This window comes from Adiantum capillus-veneris, chromosome 5 (assembly GCF_014529385.1).
Source record: "Adiantum capillus-veneris isolate H3 chromosome 5, ASM1452938v2, whole genome shotgun sequence".
NCBI classification, from domain to species: Eukaryota; Viridiplantae; Streptophyta; class Polypodiopsida; order Polypodiales; family Pteridaceae; genus Adiantum; species Adiantum capillus-veneris.
Genome location: NC_140935.1, coordinates 146649997 through 146662858, shown reverse-complemented (window position 1 = coordinate 146662858; position 12862 = coordinate 146649997). Strand labels below are relative to the sequence as shown.

Genomic DNA, 12862 nt, shown 5'->3' with positions numbered 1-12862 from the left:
GTCGGCTCAGGAGACTGGACCCTTGCCGGCGGCCAGGAGATCTCTTGGCAGCGCCTTCGCCACGAGTCGCCTAGCAAGAGAGGGTCAGCCCTTCATGCGGCCCCCACTGCAGATTCAGACATCTCCTCTTGCAGCTATCCCTCGTGGTTTGACGAGCTTTGACCTTCGACGCCGCTGGGATTTCTTCGATTGCGGGTTTACTCGTTTTCTTTGCGATTCCGCAAAAGACCACGAGGCAGCCTGCTTCAGAGTCTACGCTTTGTTCCTAGCCGCTAGGGGGACAGAGGCCTTGGACTCCACAGTTGGTTTCTCCTTCCCCCTCTGTGGCAGGACTGAGACAGAGTGGTCCCTCGACTCAGTGGTGGGATGGTTGCATACACAGGTTCTCGAGTTCTCTCACCACATGGGAGAACTTGGCGTTACAGATTTGCTGCAGACTTTGTGGCCACTGGGCAAGTTTGCGGTGACACCCCCAGATTCAGCAGGATGTAGACACATTGTGGTGTACTTTTTTGCTGATACGCAGTGTTTGACTTGCTATGTATTCATTCATGAGGACTCCTGGACAGAGGAGGTTGCTTTACGCACGGCTCGCTCTACTTGGGCTTGGACCAGGCACTCACTGCAGTCTCGCCTATCTAGAGGACGCTCGGATGCGGATTACTCCCCATCCAAGCCTGCTTCGAAGATAGCTCGTCTTGCTGCTGCGGCAGCATCTGTTCTCTCTCGCTCCCCATGAGGATCGTCTCGTGGAACGTGCAGGGACTAGGTGGGCCCCAGTTTCAGCGACAACGGGGCCGATTGCGTCAGGAGCTTCAGCGTTGCCTTGTGGGAGGAGAGATTGATCTCCTTATGCTTCAGGAGCACCATTTGTCTGAGAGCCGCATTCGGCGATGTGGTCAGATTTTGCGTGGACGCTATGATACCTTTTGGTCAGCTGCTTTTGGACCTGGAGGCATCCAGGGTGGGGTATGTATGACTATTGCGGACTCATTACAGCAGGCCATTGTGGGCAGAGGGATTATTGTACCAAGCAGAGCTCAATGGATTACTATGCAGGTTCAGGGTAGCCTTGTGGGTTTCCTGAACATCTATGCGCCCAATGTGGCGAGTGCTCGTGCAGAGTTTTGGTCACAGATTGTTAGAGTCTTTGCCACAGGTTGACCAGTGGTGTGTAGGAGGGGACTTCAACATGTTGGAGGACCCTTCTGACAGGATAGGAGGCAGCCATGCTACTTTGCATGGAGTCGAGTTAGCAGCTTGGGAGAGGTTTTGTATGACGTTGAGGGTCTCGCGTACATGGCAGCATTCTGGCTTTGTGAGGCCTCCAGAGAGTCTTGCCTTCTCTAGATCGGACCGCAGAGTGGGAGGAGTGAATCTATCGCGCATAGATCGCTTCTACACTAGTGACCACTTCAGTGACTTGGGGGGATCAGTGGGCATCCTGGCAGGGACATCCTTCTCGGACCATGCACCACTGATCCTCACAGTGGCAGACAGGCAGAGGAGTGGGAGCACGATGCTTCGCATCCCAGAGCGGGTCTTGTTGGACTCAGCACTCAGAGAGAGGGCGAGGCTCTATGGACAGAGGGCATGGACAGCCAGGCTCCACCTGCAGACAGAGTGGCCTCAGGCCTAGCTCAGCTTAGCCACTTCTTTCTCCAGGAGTCTTTGGCTCGACGGGCTGCAGCGAGAGAGGAGGAGCAGCGTCTCAGACGAGGCATGGCTTCACTACAGAGGATGCAGGAGCAACATCCAGACAGTCCATGGTTGGAGGAGCAGCTACAGCAGGCTCGACAGGAGCTTGCTTGCACAGAGGAGAGGCGCCATGAGTTTGCCTTTCACCGACAGGCATCTCAGTGGACTCAGGTGGGTGACAGAGTGATAGGTGCTTTTTTTGAGACAGTGGGACCTCGGCACTCGCATGCCAAGGTCAATCAGTTGAGGAGACCCGATGGGTCAGTTGTTTGTGAGCCAGAGGATATGCGTGCAGTTGCTACTGACTTTTACCGTGAGCTACTGTCGGCTGAGCCCGAGTCAGAGAGATAGGATGCATGCAGGGAGCAGGATTGGGCACAGATGCCTTGTCTTGTGACTGAGGAGATGCGGCAGAGGCTTGAGTTACCTCTTCAGCTTGAGGAGCTGCACACGGCTCTTAGGGCCCTCCCTCGTGGTAGCTGTCCAAGTGAGGATGGGCTGACTTTCAGCTTCTTCTTGGAGTACTGGGACCTGCTTGGCCCAGATCTTTGTAGTGCCTTTCAGTACATTCTGCACACAGGAGTGATGCCGGATAGCATGAGTGAGGGCCTGATTTACCTCATTCCAAAGGAGGGTGGCTCCTTGGATGAGATTCGACAGTGGCGCCCCATCACCATTCTCAACTCAGCCTACAAAATTCTTGCCAAGGCTCTGAGTTTGAGGATTCAACCACTTTTGGAGAGCCTTATACATGGGACTCAGACAGGTTTTGTCAAGGAACGCAGTATCCTTGACAACATCTTCACTTTTTGGGAGGCTTCTGCCCTTGCACGGCTCCGTGGGGAGGACCTTGTGATTCTTCTTCTCGATTTTGAGAAGGCATACGACAGAGTTGACTGGGACATTCTAGAGGGCACGCTACGCAGGATGGGCTTCTCAGAGGCTTGGATCAGAGGGGTGTCAGCTTTGTACAGACAGGCCCACAGTCAGGTGCTTTTGGCAGGAGGTAGAGGTGAGCGCTTCATGCTCACACGATCGGTCAAACAGGGTTGTCCTCTTGCCCCCTTTCTCTTTCTGTTCTATGCGGAGGCGATGAGCAGATTTTTGGTGTCACAGCAGGTTGGTTTGAGGGGCTTAGCACTCCCTATACGGGGAGATGAGCTTCTGGACGCTGAGTTTGCCGACGACTCAGCCTTGTACTTAGAGGGCCAGGAGGCCAATTTATACAGATGTGGCCAGGCTTTGGAGACCTTCTGCTGTGCATCGGGCGCACTGATCAACTGGAGAAAGACAGTGGCTTTCTCAGTTGGTAGTGCTCCTGTGCCAAATTGGATACCAGGAGAGGGTTTCAGGTGGATTCCTCCAGGGACTGCAGTTCGGTACTTGGGTTGCCAGGTTGGTTTGGATTTGTCCCCCGAGCAGCAGATTGCTCCTCTTCTCCTGTCCATCAGGAGAAAGCTGTTACATTGGAGCTCAGCACGACTTTCGCTGGCTGGTAGAGTAGTAGTTGCCAACCAGGTGTTGTTGGCGACTATGTGGTACATCACTTCTTGCTGGATCTTCTCGAGTTCTTGCATCAGCCAGGTAGAGAGGCTGATCAGGAACTTCCTTTGGTCAGGTCGCAACACTCAGATTGCCCGAGTCAAGGTGGCTTGGTCGGTTATCACACTTCCTTGTTCTCAGGGAGGACTTGGGATCGTTGATCCAGCACAGCAGAGCAGAGCCCTTCTTGGGAAGTTCGTCGTCAGAGGACTTCTTCCAGGCGAGGAGCCCTGGAAGGAGTTCTTGTTGCAGAGGCTTCGTGCCAGGATGCCTCAGTCAGGAGGCCCTTGGCAACCTTCGACCAGATGGATCTTTACAGAGTTGCGCCGAGTTGGTTTGAGCAGGAGACTGGAGGACCGATTTGCTGTGCGTTTGCTTCGTTCTTGGGAGCTATTGCGGCGTGGCCTAGAGCAGCGACAGCCGACGTGCACGGAGGAGCGCCTACGGCAGCCCCTCGTCTGGAACCTCATGGTTAGCACTCAGAGAGGCCACTTGGTTGGGAGTAGGCCTCATGTTTCTTGGGGTCCCATGGCAGCAGGTCCAGCGCGCTCTCTAGGTGACTGGCTAGAGTTCACAGGTTTGTCAGAGGAGGTGCAGGTTGTCCAGCTACAGGGCATGAGAGGGGTTCAGAGCATGTGTCAGGACATCTGAGAGTCAGTTCCAGCTGATTGGCTCACGCCTCTCGAGCCAGTAGCACCCCGAGGGATGGGAGCCTTCACACGACTGGAGGTTCTCATTTCAGTCAGGGCTTGCTCAGAGACTGTCCCAGCCCTGTTCTTCGAGCTTCAGGGTGGGGGACGATGACAGAGAGTTGCAGTAGAGGCCCCGCAGGTAGCAGAGTGTTGTTTCCAGAGGATCCGAGTTGTGGGCATCTGTGGGAGGACTTGCGTCATAGACCCTGACCCAGCAGCTCTTGAGACAGGACACTGGAGGCTATGGGCTTGGGAATGCTGTCCACTGGCACGAGTACAGTGGGATCCTGGTGAGTGGCTGTGGAGGGACCCATTCTCTTCTGCAGATCGCCCAAGAGTCCCTTTCTTTCAGTACACTGTTCAGCTTGGACGTCATATACTTGCAGCACAGAGAGAGGCCCGCCCCGCTGCAGCACGTCATTGGCAGGAGGAGGGTCTCACAGTTGAGTTCTTGGCAGCTTTTTGGCAGAGGCTGTGGGACTCCAGACAGCCGAGGCGCGTCACCTTGTTCCAGTGGTTGGTTGCACACAGAGCCACAGCAGTAGGGAGCTGGCTTGTACATTGTGGTCTCTCGGCCGCATGTACAGCCTGTGACCAGTTGGTGGAGAGTCAGCGACACTGTCTTTGGGACTGTCCCTCGGCCCAGCAGGTGTGGCTACGAGTTCTTCGGCTGATGCCTGCCCTCTCCACGGCTCGACAGTACACTTGGGGGGCGGCGGCTTGGTTCACCCTCACGGGCCCGACACTTCAGTTTGAGCTATCTTCCACCAACAGGATGATAGTGATACAGGGGGGTCGACCTACACTCCAGCCTGCTACAGACCTTACTCCACAGGAGTGGAGCAGTGAGAGAGCGGAGTGTTGGGAGCTCATCAGCGGCCTAGCTCTCTGGTTCATCTGGCGGGCCCGTTGTTTCCGCATCTTTGAGGCTCGCCTTGTACCACCAGCAGAGACTGTTCGTGACTTTTGGCTAGAGCTGATCCATACTCTCAGAGGACAGCTTGAGGGACTACAGGGCAGCTCCGACCGCATGCGGGAGCGCCGCGAGGCTTTCCTTCGTCTCTGGCGCCCTGGGCCGTTTTACTCCATGGTCCAGGGGGTGCTCAGATGGCACTACTGTCCACCTGTGTGGCTTTTCCCTCCTCCCATCTCTTGATTTAGCCCCATTGTATATATGCTGTTTTTTCATTGGCAAAGTCTCCCCATCATGTTTGTTGTAGCCCTCTCTTGCAGAGGTGGATGTAGCCCTATGGGCAGCTTTCATTAACTAATAGAAGGATCTTTTTCTCGGAAAAAAAAAAACAGACTCAGCAAGGGGCCATGGAGCCGTTGGCTAGCGTTTTGGCTAAGGTAAACATCAAGTTCCCTACATTCAAAGGACTCTCTTCAGAAGATGATGACGACCATGCAAGGAGGTTTGTATCTCTTTGTAGGGGTCGTGGTCTTAACAGGGAAGATGCTTATTGGTACTCTTTCCATCCACCTTGGATGGCTTAGCAGACAAATGGTATAGCCAGTTTGCAGAGAACCATTTTGCAACTTGGGCAACCTTAAGACAACAGTTCTGTGCAGCTTTCAGGCTAGATGACTACCAGGAGAAGGTGTTGGATGAGTTGGCCAACATGGTGCTCCAGCCAGAGGAGACTTTTGTAGAACTTATGACGAAAACCAAGTCTCTGGTTGCCAAGCTTCCCCAGCAACCAAGTGAATTTATGGTTAAGAAGTGGGTAGAGAAGGCGCTTCCCAAAACTTCTCATCAAAAACTACGAGAGAGTCTCCGACCCGACGCCACTCTGGAGGAGTTCATCGCAATTGCTACGAGGATAGAGGGGGCTAGGAAGCTGTTCTCCAACCCCCCTCACATAGAGACCCCCTCTGTGTTTTTGGAAAGTCCTTCTGATCCTTTAACTTCTTTACGCAGGGAACTGGAAGCCCTAAAGTTACAGCGAGCTCTTAAAGAGGAGAGGTCCTTCTCTATTAGACAGGAGACGCCTCCACATCACGAGGCATTGGAACACATCAAGCGCGAGCTAGAAGAGCTCAAGGGTCAGCAAGAGACTAAGGCTACGGTTTGGTGTAGCTCATGCCGCTCTCCAGGGCACCCTCCACAGGAATGCCCCCTTCGGGTTTACTGCCACTTCTGTGAAAAATCTGGACATGAGGACAAGGACTGTTACTACCGCAAGGGATTGCGACAAATACAGCAAAGTCTTGGTCCTACTCTTCAACAAGGGCCAGCACCTGCATCCAACATGGTTTCTCCTTGTGGCCATCCACACCATATGCCACCTTTGCTAACAACCCCTCCTATGCAAGGTATGCCAAGTACTTTTCCGTCTCAGAGCTTTTATCATACCCATGCTCCCTCATCACCTCAAAGCTTCTATGCCTCCACCTCCAACTCAATGCACCAGGAGCAAGGACCACCTCGCCCTTCGACTCGCCCTTTGAATCGGCCCATTTTGTGCTACAGATGCGGGGAATATGGGCATTACCAAAGCAAATGCCTCCTACCAGAAGGGTCCCCTCCTTGCCGTCATTGCCCTGAAACGAAGGATCACTACAGTAAGGATTACCCTAAACTTCGTGCATCCACGGCTTCGAGCTCGAGTCAAAGCCATAATGAGTTTGCCTTTCCCAAGCTCAATTTGATAGCAGTGAGCACCGTTTCTCAGTCGCCCCCTTCTACCCACGTGGTTACCCCTCAAAATAAGCCGCCGCACTTGGCAGAGGAGCCATTGAGCGTCCTCATCCGGGCCCAAAGAGCCACTCTTGGTCTTAGCATTCCAACAAGTTCAACTCCCCCACACATTCTCACACCAGTGGATACCCTGCCTGCAACTGTTAACAAGCCATCCCCCAGTGCCATGAAAGAATCCAAATCTTTGCTCTCCGATATTTATAAAGCTTTCTTGGAAGCAGTTTCCGATCTACAGAAGATCAAGGCACCAGAGAAACAACAGGTAGAAAAAGAGAATCTTACAGCAGAGACAGTCTTGAAGAACACTTTCCAACAAGTGTCCCTCTATGACATGCTGCGACTAGATGCGAATTTTAGAAGTGACACACTCGTTATTCGGTCACTTTACCCCGGAATAAGTCCTGGCGGCGGGCACCTCCCAGTGTGACCATCAGAGTCCTATATGATATCCAATCCCGCTGCTCCACTCACTGATTATAGAAGCCCTCGCCTGACAGTGTCCGTGTTGGGTCGGCAATTCTCTTAGGAGTGATAGTGGATGGTGGATCTGGCATCCACTTGATGCCCCAGTTCACTATGTTAGCTCTAGGTCTACAGCCTACTCACCCTGCTCCCTTCATAGTTACATTGGCCGACCAACGGACAGTCTACCCAGTGGGCATAGTGGACAATGTGCCTCTGCAGGTACAAGACTTTACCTCTGGGCTGGGGAGTGACACGTGGCAGGGTACCGACGGTGGTCTAGTGGACATCGTGGCCAGCTCACCACATGGCTGACATTTATGAGCCGTTGGTGGCTCTTTATGGTGTGACATATGAGTAGTAGTGGTTGGTCATAGGGATTATCTTCTTCACCTCGGAGCTTCACGTAGTCGTTTAGAGTGAGTCTATACACAGAGCACGTCTTCACCATCCCGGCACATCTGAGCCTCGACACCCCCATTGTACCTGTGAGTCCTGGGCTGGAGCTGAGTGGGCTGCCACGCCAGAGTCTGTATCAGTCTTTGAGATAGTCGAGACATATGTTCTCGTCTGCTGTTGTGCCTTTGTGAGCTCTGTTGATGTGTATTGTTTCCTTTCTTTTCAGTCTGTTAGAGTGAGATTGTCACGCACATTGCACTAAGGACCACCCACTGTAGAGAGCACTACACATTATCCGCGCTACAATGCAAATAGTCATTTTCAAGTACAGCGTCATGAATTGGAAGAGTGTGGAAAAGGAGCGGAAGAAGTACTCGAAACTATGTGATTCATATGATTTTGTAAAGCATACTCTTTCCACTCTACTTGCTAACGAGGATGTGGCACTAGGAACCTTGACTCCTATTCCTTTTACTGCAAATTATGAAGAGCCCAAAACAGTAAAATACAGCCTGCTGTGTATTTTTGCAAGTTTAGGGTTTTGACCCTAATTGATCACTAAATCATTCAGGAGCTCCGGCGAAGCGATGGGATTGCTGTACGGGTGATCTGGTGCACTTTCGAGGCGAAAAACAAAGAATTCAGCATGCTGCAGATTCTTGTCAGGTTTGGGAAAGTGCTCGTATGCGCTGGGGAAGTTATCTTTTGCATGGGGATTTTGTCTGTAAAGCCTCCTACTGCGGTTATGCTGGTGAAATCGCGCTAGAGTAGGCTATTTTCAGCCCGGTAAAAACAGGACAGCTCGTAGGAACTTGTAGGTTTTCTCCCAAGTTTTATAAGAATAAAGAAAAACCGAAAGGGACGCCAGTCTTTGGTGCCTACAAGGTGTCACTGTCTACTTGGTAGAACTCTTTGCCAATCCATGGTTTGTTCCAAGTGTAAATTCCAGTTCCAGGTTCATTTGCGAAGGTTCTCTGTGTCGTAAAGTTCAAGTAAAGTTTTTCAAATAAAGAATCGGGTGAGAGCTAAAGTCTACCGCCCTACGGGCCGGTTTCATGGTTCCGTCACCGGGACAGAATCACTTTTTCCTTAAAGAGTGAGCCTTGGTTGGTTTGCGGTGAAGACACAAAGCATAGGAACTCAGAATTACACTAGGGAAGAGGGTTCCTCTTCACAGGACAGACAGGTTGTTCCTCCTCCACTATTCGAACATGGCGAGAGTTTACGGCCACCCCTATTTGTACCTTTTGTTGATTTGAATGATCCACAAGGGTCAAGGGTTTATGACTGGGCAACTAGAAGAGGTTGCGTTCAAGGCACAGTTGCTGCTGATGTGAATGTGTTCTCTCGGTTGGTGCAGAATCCTAGGTTTATGGAATATCTGCAAGCGTCGCCAGTGTCACAGCAAACAACACAACCGTCTCATGCAATAGAGTCTGTTGAGGCTCAAGCCCAAGTCCCTTGTGCATCCCAGCAGGGCCGGGAGCACTCACACATTGCAAAGTCACGTGGAGCTCCAAGATAAGCTCCTTTTGTCCACGAACAGATGGTTAGGACGCCTATTCCACAGGCTTTACCAGTTCAGCCAGTCACCTATCAGAGTCTGCATGTTGCATTAAATGGATAGGGAACCAATTTTCAGGCTATGCAACAAGTTTTTCCACCACCCACGGTACATCCTGGGTATTTCGGGGGTGGATCAATGTTTCAAAGCATGGCTGGTTATGCGCCTGGAAACCAGCAATATATGCCAAGAACAGTGTTTGGGGGTATGCAAATGCATGATACCAAACCCCATGTATAGAAATATTGGCATGCAGCAAGGGTTTCAATGCAATCAGGGCCAGTTTAGGGTGCCACAGGGCATGGCTGGTTTTTCCAACCAACAGGCACATATGGCACGAATGACGCAAAATGTCAATGGCCAAGGGGCACCGATGATTCCTATTACAGTGCACATGCTGCAAACAATTCCCTATGATACTTTGGGAGCACTCGAAAAGCCAAAACCATACAAAGAAGGTGGTGCAGCTGTAAAGTTTGATACCTCCAGTGGTTTCGAGGACAAGACAAAGGCTCTTACTTTCCTCCAGCAGCTTGACATGGCCTATGCAGGGGGGGGTATTTTACAGAGGCCTCCAAGGTCAAGAAAGTTGCCACGCATGGTGGACGACATTGTTGATGCAAGGACAAGCACCCGCTACATGGGTTATACTTCAAGCAAATGTTTGCTTCCGTTTGGCTGTCAAATGAATTTGAGGCCGATGTCATGATAGACTGGCATCAAATCACTACAGCTACTTGCAAGAGCCTAGAGGAGTAAAATCGGAGGTTCTGTAAAGCGTTGCTCTCAGTAACCTCCTACAGGTTTGTGCCACTAACAGAGCAGATTGAGAAGCATTGTTGTGGGCTGCCTAAAGGGCTTCGGAACTACTGCACAAAGAACAAAGTGGCCACCGTTACTCAGCTTATGGAGGTTGCCAACACTGGAAATGCTTTGTTGAGAGGAGAAGACAGTGGATTCCAGGGCAATGTGAAAGGGGACCAACCCAAGAAAAATTCGACAAAGAAGCCCATTGCAAAAGCAGCTCCTGAAGCATCATATGGGTCAGAAAAGGCAAACAAAGGCAAGGACTCAACCAAAACCTCTCGAACGGAGGCTAAGAAACAAAAAAGGAAGCCTTTTGTGCGCAAGTCATTTGAGGAAAAGAAAGTTCTAATGGCAGAGAGCAAATGTTTTATATGCAAGCAGCCTTGTCATGCCACTGGAAGGATACGATGCGCTGTTGCGAATCCCATGGATGTTCCATATATATGGAGTGTCACGAGACGAGCACGTGTCAATGGAAAAGAACAGACTAATTAGACTTTTAGCACTTCAACAACAGCTAAACTGAAGAGTAAGAGCACACGTGACACGTAGTAGTCGAATTCCACCTCAGAGAGTATTGGCCCCAAACCTTGGTGCCTCTTTCGGTGTTTCTTTATATTGCTTCAACTGCGTACAATGCCAGTACTCCAATCCCTGCACCTTCATATTGAAGCATGCCAGAGAATGAGCCCTCAACACATATTTAAAGGCCCTTGGCCTTGAAAAGTAGTTACATGAAAAGCAGTCAAACTCAAAAACAATTGGTCCCAAAAGCACTAGCGCAAAAATCTACCAACGCGTTTTGCGGAAATCCATACAGCTGCCACGTCACCATGTCAACGCGAATTACGGACGTCCGTACAGCTGCCAAGTCAGATTGTCAACACGAAATCTGCGATTCCGTACAAGCTGCCACGTCATCAGTTTTTACGCTTTGTGTGTGTGTGTGTGTGTGTGTTGACCCCACTTTAATTTTTCAACGGGTTCCCATAATTTGGTGGGAACTCTTCTTTAAAAATAGGCCACTCGGTGCCTTTGCAAGTCGGTAATACTTCTTATGCTGCTTCTCCTGCTTCACTTAGTGTTTAGGCCCCTCGGCCGAGATCTCAAGGTTGGCTCCATTCTTCCGTGACTTGACACGTCAGCAGTTTGTGACATCCCCCCTTATCATCATGAGCTTGATGACATGAAGGAACGGTATGCTATTTATGAATATTTTGCAAGGATCTTTGAACATTTGCAAGATGGGCGATGCCATGAGCACTATCTCCTCAAGGATGGTTTTTTTTTCCGAGAAAAAGATCCTTCTATTAGTTAATGAAATTGCCCATTCCACTACAACCACCTCTACTAGAGAGAGCTATAGCAATCATAAGGGGAGACTCTCCCAATGAAAAAACAGCATATGTACAATGAGGATAAATCAGGAGATGGGAGGAGGGAAAAGCCACACAGGTGGACGGTAGTGCCATCTCAGCCCACCCTGGACCAAAATGAAGAAAGGCCCAGGGCGCCAGAGTCGAAGGAAAGCCTCTCTACGCTCCCGCATGCGGTCGGAGCTGCCATGGAGTCTCTCGAATTGTCCCCTGAGAGTATGGATCAGCTCTAGCCAAAGATCTCGAACTGTCTCTGCTGGTGTACAGGGCGAGTCTCGAAGATGCGGAAGCAGCGGGCCCGCCACATGAACCAGGGTGTTAGGCTGCATATGAGCTCCCAACACTCCTCTCCCTCACTGCACCACTCCTGCGGAGTAAGCTCTATAACAGGCTGGAGTGTATGTCAGGCCGCATATGAGCTCCCAACACTCCTCTCTCTCACTGCACCACTCCTGTGGAGTAAGCTCTATAACAGGCTGGAGTGTAGGTCGACCCCCCTGGATCGCTATCATCCTGCTAGTGGAGGACAGCTCAAACTGTGGAGTGGACCAAGCAGCTGCGCCCCAAGTGTACTGTCGTGCTGTGAAAAAAGCTGGCATCAGGCGAAGAACCCGAAGCCAAACCTGTTGTGCCATAGGACAGTCCCAAAGACAGTGATGCGGTTTTTTTAGCACTTTTATGGAGTTTGGCAACGCAGCTTTCAGTATCATATTTTCTTCAGACTCTCTTCTTACAATCCATGATTCAATGACTTCCAGTGCAGGCTTGTTGCTTGGTCCGTAAGGTGGTTGGTTACAAGCTGTCCACAGGGCAGCTAAGAGACTATCTAAAGGCTTTTTTGGTCAGCAAGCACCATATCAGGATTGTGGATCTGTCTCCATAGACAGTTTCACAAATAGTTCAAGGCATCGGACCAGGCAGATGAGCTTCTAGCACTGGATAGGAGCGGAGCTTTTTGCCAGAATGGGGATAGGACATGACTCTATCTATCCTGGGGGAGGGTCTTGCAGTTACAATGAAGTTAACTGGCCTCCTCTCAGAGTTTGGCAGCAGTTGGCATCAGATTTCTTCATACCATCATGAGATTGGATATGAACTTTGGATGAGCTTCTAGCACTGGATAGGAGCGGAGTTTTTTGCCAGAATGGGGATAGGACATGACTATCTATCCTGGGGGAGGGTCTTGCAGTTACAACGAAGTTAACTGGCCTCCTCTCAGAGTTTGGCGGCAGTTGGCATCAGATTTCTTCATACCATCATGAGATTGGATATCAACTTTGGAAGCTTGCTACTTGGTGTGCAAGGTTGTGGGGCATTAGACCAAATAGATGAGGCCCTCACATAGAGCCCTTTGGATTGGGGCAGACATTTTTCTACCTTTATGCATGGAGTCAACAGATACATGAGCCTAGGCTGTGCCTCACTATCACCTAAAAGGTGTTCAAGGCTCCTCCCAAATAGTTTGCACCTAGAGCACACACTCGAGAAGCATCCATGGAAACCCAATTTCCATTGCAAGACTCTCTCCCACACTCAAGACATCAATTCCCTTGGAATTGGAATGTTTGGTAGAAATTGTACTCGGTAATTTTTTATACAGACTATTTCAAACAAGCATAAT

The 12862-nt window shown here is 50.7% G+C and overlaps 1 protein-coding gene across 5 annotated transcripts in view; it reads right to left on the bottom strand.

The window, feature by feature from the left end:
• The window catches only part of LOC147458245 (ABC transporter B family member 25-like), a 157319-nt gene that overhangs the window by 15556 nt on the left and 128901 nt on the right, over positions 1-12862 (bottom strand). The window lies entirely within an intron of this gene.